Raw genomic sequence first — 8,656 nt, forward strand, 5'->3', positions numbered from 1 at the left:
AAAGTGAAAATGAACTCCTAAAAAAGATATTTAATCCATTAAAAGTGAAAATGAACTCCTAAAAAATAGACTCTCATGGCATTTATGACATTTTGAACACCGTCACATTATCTTTAACAAACATATCTGATTTCTTAAAAAATTTAGTATTTTTTATTTTAATTATTTATATATTTTACAGGCATAATTAATATTTAATATCTATGGTGGTCTAAATATAGTTTGAGTTTGGACTCCTTTTATTATTCTTAGTACTTTATTTTATTTTTTAATTATTTTTTATTTGATCCATGAACCAATCCAGCCCATATTGTTCAAGCCTCACAGGCCAATCAGCTCATTCGAATTAGGCTAAAAAGCCCTGTTCTTAAACGGGCTATAAAACTTATAGTCCAACCTTATTAAATTACAGACTAAACTGAGTCAGCTCAATGAACTTTACCTATGTTGACAACTCTATCTCTATATGTGAATTAGAAAGCTTGATATTTTTTCTTTATAAATAAAGAGCATCAAAGAAGTACCAAAAATTCCATCCTTTTAAGTATGAAGTAGTTTAGGAGCTAAAATTTCAATTAAAAGACAATTATTTTCATGTATAAAAACTACAAAATGTCATTTTATTTGATTCTCCAATCTTTCAAAGTGGGATTTTCTTCAAATTTGAAATTAAAGAGGATAATTGGTGGGAAATGGATTTGGAAACCAAAAAAATATATTGTTATACAACAAGTAAAAGTTAAAATCTAAATACACCATTTACTTGCTTTATCTTAATTTGGCTGTTTAATGTAATTTATACGAAGTTTAGAAAAATATTTTTATTTTATGTTATAGTCTTAGTAAAATGTAATACCCCGAGACTCTAACCAATAGTGCAACCATGACTCAAGCTCATGAGAAATAAATTATAGTGCTTTGGTTGTTTTCTGATCAAGGGTGATGTGTATTAAGGCCTCAAAGATGTCCTAGCGATTAGGTGAATCAAAACATTCCTTACCGATTGAATTCTTGAGAAGGATTTTGGTATAGCCAACTTCAAATGAGTATATCTCTTACTACCCTACGAATTATTGATCTCACGACCTACCAACAGATAGATAATTGAATTAGATTTTCAACGATACTAATTTTACCAAAATACGGTATCAGAGCTAAATTTATGCCTATTTAACTCCAACATTTTAGGCTGGAAAACCCAGTAATGACATTTGTGACAAGTCGTCACAAGTGTGACGACTTATCACCAATGTCGTTAACCTTAGGCAAATTTTCACCCCAAGTGATGACATTTGTGACAAGTCATCACAAGTGTGATGACTTATCACCAATGTCGTCAACCTTAAGAAGAAAATCATAAAATCCAACATTTTATGCCGAGATTTTGTGATGACTTGTCACAAGTTTGACGGCTTATCACGGATGTTATCAGCTATATTTTTCAGCAATTAAGGGATGTTTTGCAAGGGTATTTTATTCTTTTCCCATCTTTTGAAGGCCTATATAAAAATGAGAATCCTCATCCAAACCCTAATTTCTTCATTCTCTCCTCTAATTTTCTTAAGAATATATATTAGGGTTTCAATCAAGAAAATTTAATCTTCCAAAAATCATCCCTAAATCTTCAAGATTTCTTCAATAGTCAAGTTTGTCATAGTGTGGGCTTCGAGACTCATTTATTACAAGTGCGGATAGAGTCTCAAGAACAAGAATTCAACCAATTTGAAAGATTAAGGTATGTGGGGTTTTGAACAAGAGCAATTTTTTCGTTCTTGTGCCCAAAGCTTTGATTCTATCTTGGATTTATATGATTTTACAAGTGGGTTTTTACCCAAATTACTTCATCATGAGATTATGAGAATATAAATTTTTCAAGCTTTGTTATACATGATTATTTTGCTATTCCCAAGTTATGACTTGATATTTAATATTGTGAATTTCATATTTCTACAATGAGTTAATATTTCAAGTGCTTTCAAGATATGTGTCAAGCTTTAAGCTTCCTTATGACAAATTGGATTATTGATTATATTGATTCATGAGATTGAGTTGTTACAATGAGTCTTGATATTTTTTCAAAGTTATCGATGTTGCCATGATTTAATGAATTGATACATTTTGATATTAAGAAAGATTGATTTGATTTGAGTTGAGTTAGGAATCCACAAATTGATTATGATTTGATAAATGAGAAAGAGATTTAATGTGGTCTTCATGATAGACCCTTGTAATGTTTGTGGTGGATTTTCTAACATGTTCTGAGCTTGTGTCTGGCAGTAGTATTTAGCACCAAGTGGAAAATATGGTATTTCCCCAAAACTACGTGCCACCGTAGGATTGATATTGATAATTATGGGCCAGAGGCTGAATATGAGATTATGATGACTAAATTTAGGTTGTACTCCCTGGCAAGAGTACGACGCTCCTGCCAATGTGGGGTTCTCTCCTTAGGAGGGAAAAATGTTGGACTCCATGTAGCTCACATGGTTTATGTTGGTTATAAGAATCTTCCATGTCCATAAGAGTTGAGTTTCTTGAATTACCGAGTCACTCCGAGTCTTGAGTTGAAGAGTTGAGTTATTTATGATGATTCATGAGTTTTTTATCATATGATTTATTTACTATGAGATCTTGAAAAGTATGTTTCAATCTAACTCAAGCCAAGTGAGCCATCATTGTACATATGCATATTTTTATGAAATTGGTGATGATATTTGAATTGTTGCATGCACCCCCACATAGTCAGTACATTCCAAAGTGCTGACCCACATATTTTCCTATGGGCTACATTTTCTCGTAATGTAGGTTTAGGTACTCAGCCGCAGCCGCGTTAGCGATATTCGAGTGCCTTACCTACTTTCCTTAGTGATGAGTCCTCATGGTTTGAGGATCGTGTCTATATTTTTGTGATATCATTTTATTGTTATGGTTTTTAGTTCTGTTGAGTCAGTTGGGGGTTTGTCCCAATGGATCCTTGATTCTGATGTATAGAGGCTTTGTCAGACTAGAGGGTGGGTGTGTACAAACATTCAATATATTTTGGTTGTACAGTTTAGTATTCTTCAATATTTATCTTGAACCCGATGTGGTATATCTCTTTATTATGCATGACTATTATTGAATTGAGTTCCTTAAGGTAGTGTCTAGTTCTGAGGGTTAGCTTGGGCCTAAGTATAGCCCTAAGAACCGTGTGACATCTTGGGATGAAAATTTTAGGTTTTTACAAAGCTTAGTATCAGAGCCTAAGGTTTAAGGAGTCCTAGGGAGTCTGACAAGCCGCGTTACGTAGAGTCTTAATCATCGGTGTGTAGCGTGCCACATCTGTGAGCAAGAGGCTACAAAACTTTTTAGGAAATGTCATTTTTTTCTTTCATTCGAAATTTTATCGTGCCTACAACTGCCTCTTTATCTGTGATTAACTCGTGCTCTCTCATAATAGAAAATGCCTCCTCGTCGAGCTCATAGAAACAACAAGCAACCTCAACCTATTGATCCCTTGAACGAGCATGTGTTTCAGGCAGTTACTACCAATGCTCTAGCTAACACCTAGGCTACTGTTCCACCTCCGTAAGAGAATAATTCTGATGCAGCTTAAGTTTATGACTTTATACAGATGAATCCGCCTGAGTTCTATGGGTCGAAGGTAGGTGAAGACCCATAAAGTACTTGGATGAAGTAAGAAAGATCACGCAGATTATGTATGTGACTGAGGAGGAGAGTGTTGAATTGGCTGCCTATCGAATGAAAACTGTTAAATATGATTGGATATAGATATAGAGGATGAGTAGAGGAGAGGATGCCGCTCCCTTGACTTGGCAGTTATTCCAGGATACATTCTTGGATAGATTCTTTTCTCTTAAGATGAGAGAAGAAAAGATACAGGAATTCATAAATTTGAGACAACGCTCCATAACCGTTAAGGATTATTGTCTTAGATTCAATCAATTATCCAAATATACTCCTAGTATGATGGATGACTCCAGGACTATCATGAGTAAGTTAGTGACCGGTGTGTCAATTTACATTATGAAAGAGTGTAGATCTGCTATGCTTAATAGAGAGATGGACCTTTCTCGATTGATGATACATGCCTAACAGATTGAAGCTGATAAGGTGAATGAGAGGAAGAGAGTAAGAGAGAATAAAACAGCTAGATCAGAGAAGCAGAGATTCAGTCAGTCCAGATTCTATGAAGGGAACCACCCTCAATTTCAGGGACGTTTGTTTATGCCCGCACCTTCCTTAGTTAGTGCTCTCCCACCTAAAAGCAAGCAGGGGCAGGGGAACAGGCCTATCTTTTCCAGGTCTCAAAAAAATGTAGGTAACCGACCTCGTCCTCTTTTATGTGAGAAGTGTTGTGAAGATCATTTTGGCGAGTGTTTTGTTGATCAAAGGGGTTTCTTTGGTTGTGGAAAGTTGGGCCACTGACTTAGAGATTATCTGTATGCTAGATAGGGGAGTTGAGATGCTTGTCCCCAGAGTTAGGCTACCAGTGCCCCCGCTCCCATAGTCCATCCACTTCCTCTTCAGGGCGCCTCTTCTAGTACTACTGGCGGTTTATGCCAGAATAGATTTATGCTATACCACCTCGCCAGGAGCAGGAGGACTCTCCAGATGTTATCACTGGTATGCTCTGTGTCTTTCATTTTGATGTATATGTATTGATTGGCCCCGATTTGAGTTTCTCTTATGTGACACCTCTAGTTGCTGTAAATTTTGAGATGGACCCTGAATGGATTCCTGAGCCTATTTTGGTTTCTACACTGGTAGGAGAATCTGTTATTGTTAAGCAATTATATAAGAAGTGTCCTGTCACTGTCCTTCATCGGGTTATATGTGCTAATTTAATTGAGCTAGATATGGTCTATTTTGATATCATTAAGGGTATGGATTTATTCACTCATGCTACGCGTCTATAGATTGTCATACCCGAGTGGTCAAGTTTTAGTTTCCTGACGAGCCCATTTTTGAGTATTTCAAAAGTTCTGTAACTCTGAAGAGCCATTTCATAACCTACCTCAAAGCTAGGAAGTTGATTTCCAAGGGTTGTATCTATCACCTAATTTCAGTTAAGACCTCCAGTCTGATACTCCGACTATTCAGTTAGTTACCATTGTTAATGAGTTTCTTGATGTTTTCCCGAAAGATCTCCCAAGGTTCCCACCTGATAGAGAAATAGAATTCGGGATTTATCTCCTTTCTAGCACTCAACCTATTTTCATTCCTCCGTACTGTATAGCTCCTGCAGAACTTAAAGAGTTGAAGGAGCAACTCAAAGATCTCTCAGACAAAGGCTTTATCAGACCCAGTGTTTCCCCGTGGGGTGCACCTGTTCTATTCGTGTATAAGAAAGATGGTACATTGCTTATGTACATTGACTACCATCAACTCAACAAGGTAACTATCAAGAACAAGTACCCTCTTCATAGAATAAATGATTTATTTGATCAGCTACAGGGTGTAAGTTATTTCTCAAAGATAGACCTTAGATCTGGCTATCATCAGCTTAAAGTGAGAGAGTGTGATATTCCAAAGACAACCTTTCGAACTAGTTACGGTCACTTTGAGTTTCTTGTTATGTACTTTGGGTTAACTAATGCTCTAGCAGCCTTTATAGACCTCATGAATCGAGTGTTCAAGCAATATCTTGATATGTTTGTCATTGTATTCATAGACGATATTCTTGTGTATTTCCAAAGAAAGGATGATCATGTCGACCATCTTAGAATTATCTTGCAAACTCTTAAATATCATCAATTATTCGCTAAATTTAGCAAGTGCAAATTTTGGCTAAGGTTAGTTGCTTTTCTGGGTCATATTGTTTTCGCTGAAGGCATTATAGTCGATCCCCAAAAGACAGAAGCTGTAAATAATTAGACTAGACCTACCTCCCCATCTGACATTAGGAGTTTCTTGGGTCTATCTAGCTACTACTGTCATTTTGTTTAGGGTTTTTCTTCCTTTGCGTCTCCCATAACCTGGTTGACCCAAAAGAAAGTGAAGTTCCTGTGGTCAGAACCTTGCGAGAAGAGTTTTCAGGAGTTAAAGACTACACTCACTTCAGCCCCAGTGTTAGCTTTACCCATTGGTACTAACGGTTTTGTGGTATATTATGACACTTCTAGAGTTGGTTTAGGTTGTATGTTAATGAAGAGGGGTAAAGTTATAGCTTATACCTCTAGACAATTGAAGCCTCATGAGAAGAATTACCCAACCTATGATCTTGAATTTAAAGCTGTAGTTTTTTCTTTGAAAATATAGAGACATTATCTGTATGGTGTTCATGTTGATGTGTTTACTGACCACAAAATCTTGCAGTATATGTTCACCTAGAAGGAGTTGAACCTTAGGTAGAGACGATGGTTGGATTTATTAAAAGATTATGATATGAGTGTATTGTATCACCTGGGCAAGGCCAATGTTATGGCAGATGCTCTTAGCAGGTTGTCTATGGGTAGTGTAGCTCATGTAGAGAATGATAAGAAAGAATTGGCCCTTGATGCGTATCGTTTGTCTAGGTTGGGTGTTAGATTGCTTGATTCTGCTGAAGGGAGTATGTTAGTTCAGAGTAGTTTCGAGTCCTCTTTAGCCTCAGAGGTAAAGGAAAAGCAAGATAGGGATCCTAATTTGGTCAGACTAAAGATGTCAGTTAAGGACCAAAAGGTAGAGGTTTTCTCCCAAGGGTAGATTGTGTGTTCCCGATGTTGATGATCTAAGGCAGAGAATTATGTCTGAAGCGCACGGCGCGTGATATTCTATTCATCCTGGTGCATCCAAGATGTACCATAATTTGTGGGAAATCTATTGGTGGAACGGTATGAAGAAAGACATAGCAGGATTTGTGGCAAAGTGTTCTACTTGTCAACAGGTTAAGGTAGAGCACCAAAGGCCCGGTGATGTAGTTCAAGAGTTTAGAATTCCTACTTGGAAGTGGGAAGAATTGAATATGGATTTCGTAATTGGTTTGCCTCCTTCTCATCATCATCATGATTCGATTTGGGTTGTTATAGACAGGTTGACTAAATCAGCTCATTTTTTGCCAGTACATTCATCTTATATAGCTGAGGATTATGCTAGATTGTATATTCAAGAATTCATTAGACTTCATGGAGTTCCTTTAGCTATTACCTCTGATAGGGGCACTCAGTTTACTTCCCAATTTTAGAGGGCTTTTCAGAAGGGTCTTGATACCCAAGTTCGTCTAAGTTCTACTTTCCATCAGCAAACAGATGGTCAGGCTGCGTGGACTATTCAGACTTTAGAAGATATGTTGAGGCCATGTGTGCTTGATTTTAAAGGTAGTTGGGATGAGCACTTTCCATTGATCAAATTTGCATTTAACAAAGTTTCTATGCTAGTATTCAGATGGCCCCGTTTGAAGCTTTGTATGAGAGAAGATATAGATCACCTATAGGTTGGTTTGAAGTAGGAGAAGCAGTTGTGATTGGGCCTGATGCTGTGTTCGAGGCTATGGAAAAAGTTAAGTTGATTCGAGAAAGATTGAAGAGTGCTCAAAGTCGTCAGAAGTCATACGCAGATGTGAGAAGAAAAGATCTTGAGTTTAATGTTAATGATTTGGTGTATTTGAAGGTTTCACCCATGAAAGGGGTGAAGAGATTTGGGAAGAAGGGAAAGCTTAGTCCCCGTTATGTTGGTCCGTACAAAATTCTGAGCCGTGTTGGGAAAGTAGCATATGAGGTAGAGCTACCCGCAGAGTTGTCTAGCGTTCATCTGGTATTTTATGTTTCTATGCTTAACGGTGTATTGATGATTCTATCGTGGTTGATCCTTCCAAAAGCTTAGATATTCAGGATAGCCTTTCATTTGAGGAGTTTTCATTTGAGATTTTGGATTTTCAAATCCGTAGGCTAAGGAACAAAAAGTTCCTTTGGTTAAAGTTCTTTGATAAAATCAATCTGTTGAGAGTGCTACTTGGGAAGCTGAAGCTGATATACGAGCCAAGTACCCTCACCTCTTTTCTGTGAGTTCGGAGCGAGCAGAAGGTACCATTCTTTCTTAATTCCGCCCCTTTCTTATTAAAGATTCAGCTGTGTGTCTACTTCCATCATGAATTCATGCATTTTATATGGTATCCGAAGGTATAGAGTGAAGTAATCCCTTTGAGTGAGTCGTTCCAGCTATACGTCCTAATTTTCTCTTGGTCTTGGCCTATTTGGCAACATTCGAGGACGAATATTTCTAAGGGGAAGATATTGTAACACCCTGAGACTCTAACCAATAGTGCAACCATGACTCAAGCTCATGAGAAATAAATTATAGTGCTTTGGTTGTTTTTTGATCAAGGGTAATGTGTATTAAGGCCTCAAAGATGTCCTAGCGATTAGGTGAATCAAAACATCCCTTATCGATTGAATTCTTGAGAAGAATTTTGGCATAGCTAACTTCAAACGAGCATATCTCTTACTACCCTACGAATTATTGAGCTCATGAACTACCAACAGATAGATAATTGAATTATCTTTCCAACGATACTAATTTCACCCAAATCCAGTATCATACCCAAGAGTTATGCCCATTTTACTCCAGCATATCAGGCTGGAAAACTCAGTGACGACATTTGTGACAAGTCATCACAAGTGTGATGACTTATAACCAATGTCGTCAGCCTTAGGCAGATTTCCAACCCCAGTGACGA

Source organism: Capsicum annuum, chromosome 12 (assembly GCF_002878395.1).
Source record: "Capsicum annuum cultivar UCD-10X-F1 chromosome 12, UCD10Xv1.1, whole genome shotgun sequence".
NCBI lineage: Eukaryota > Viridiplantae > Streptophyta > Magnoliopsida > Solanales > Solanaceae > Capsicum > Capsicum annuum.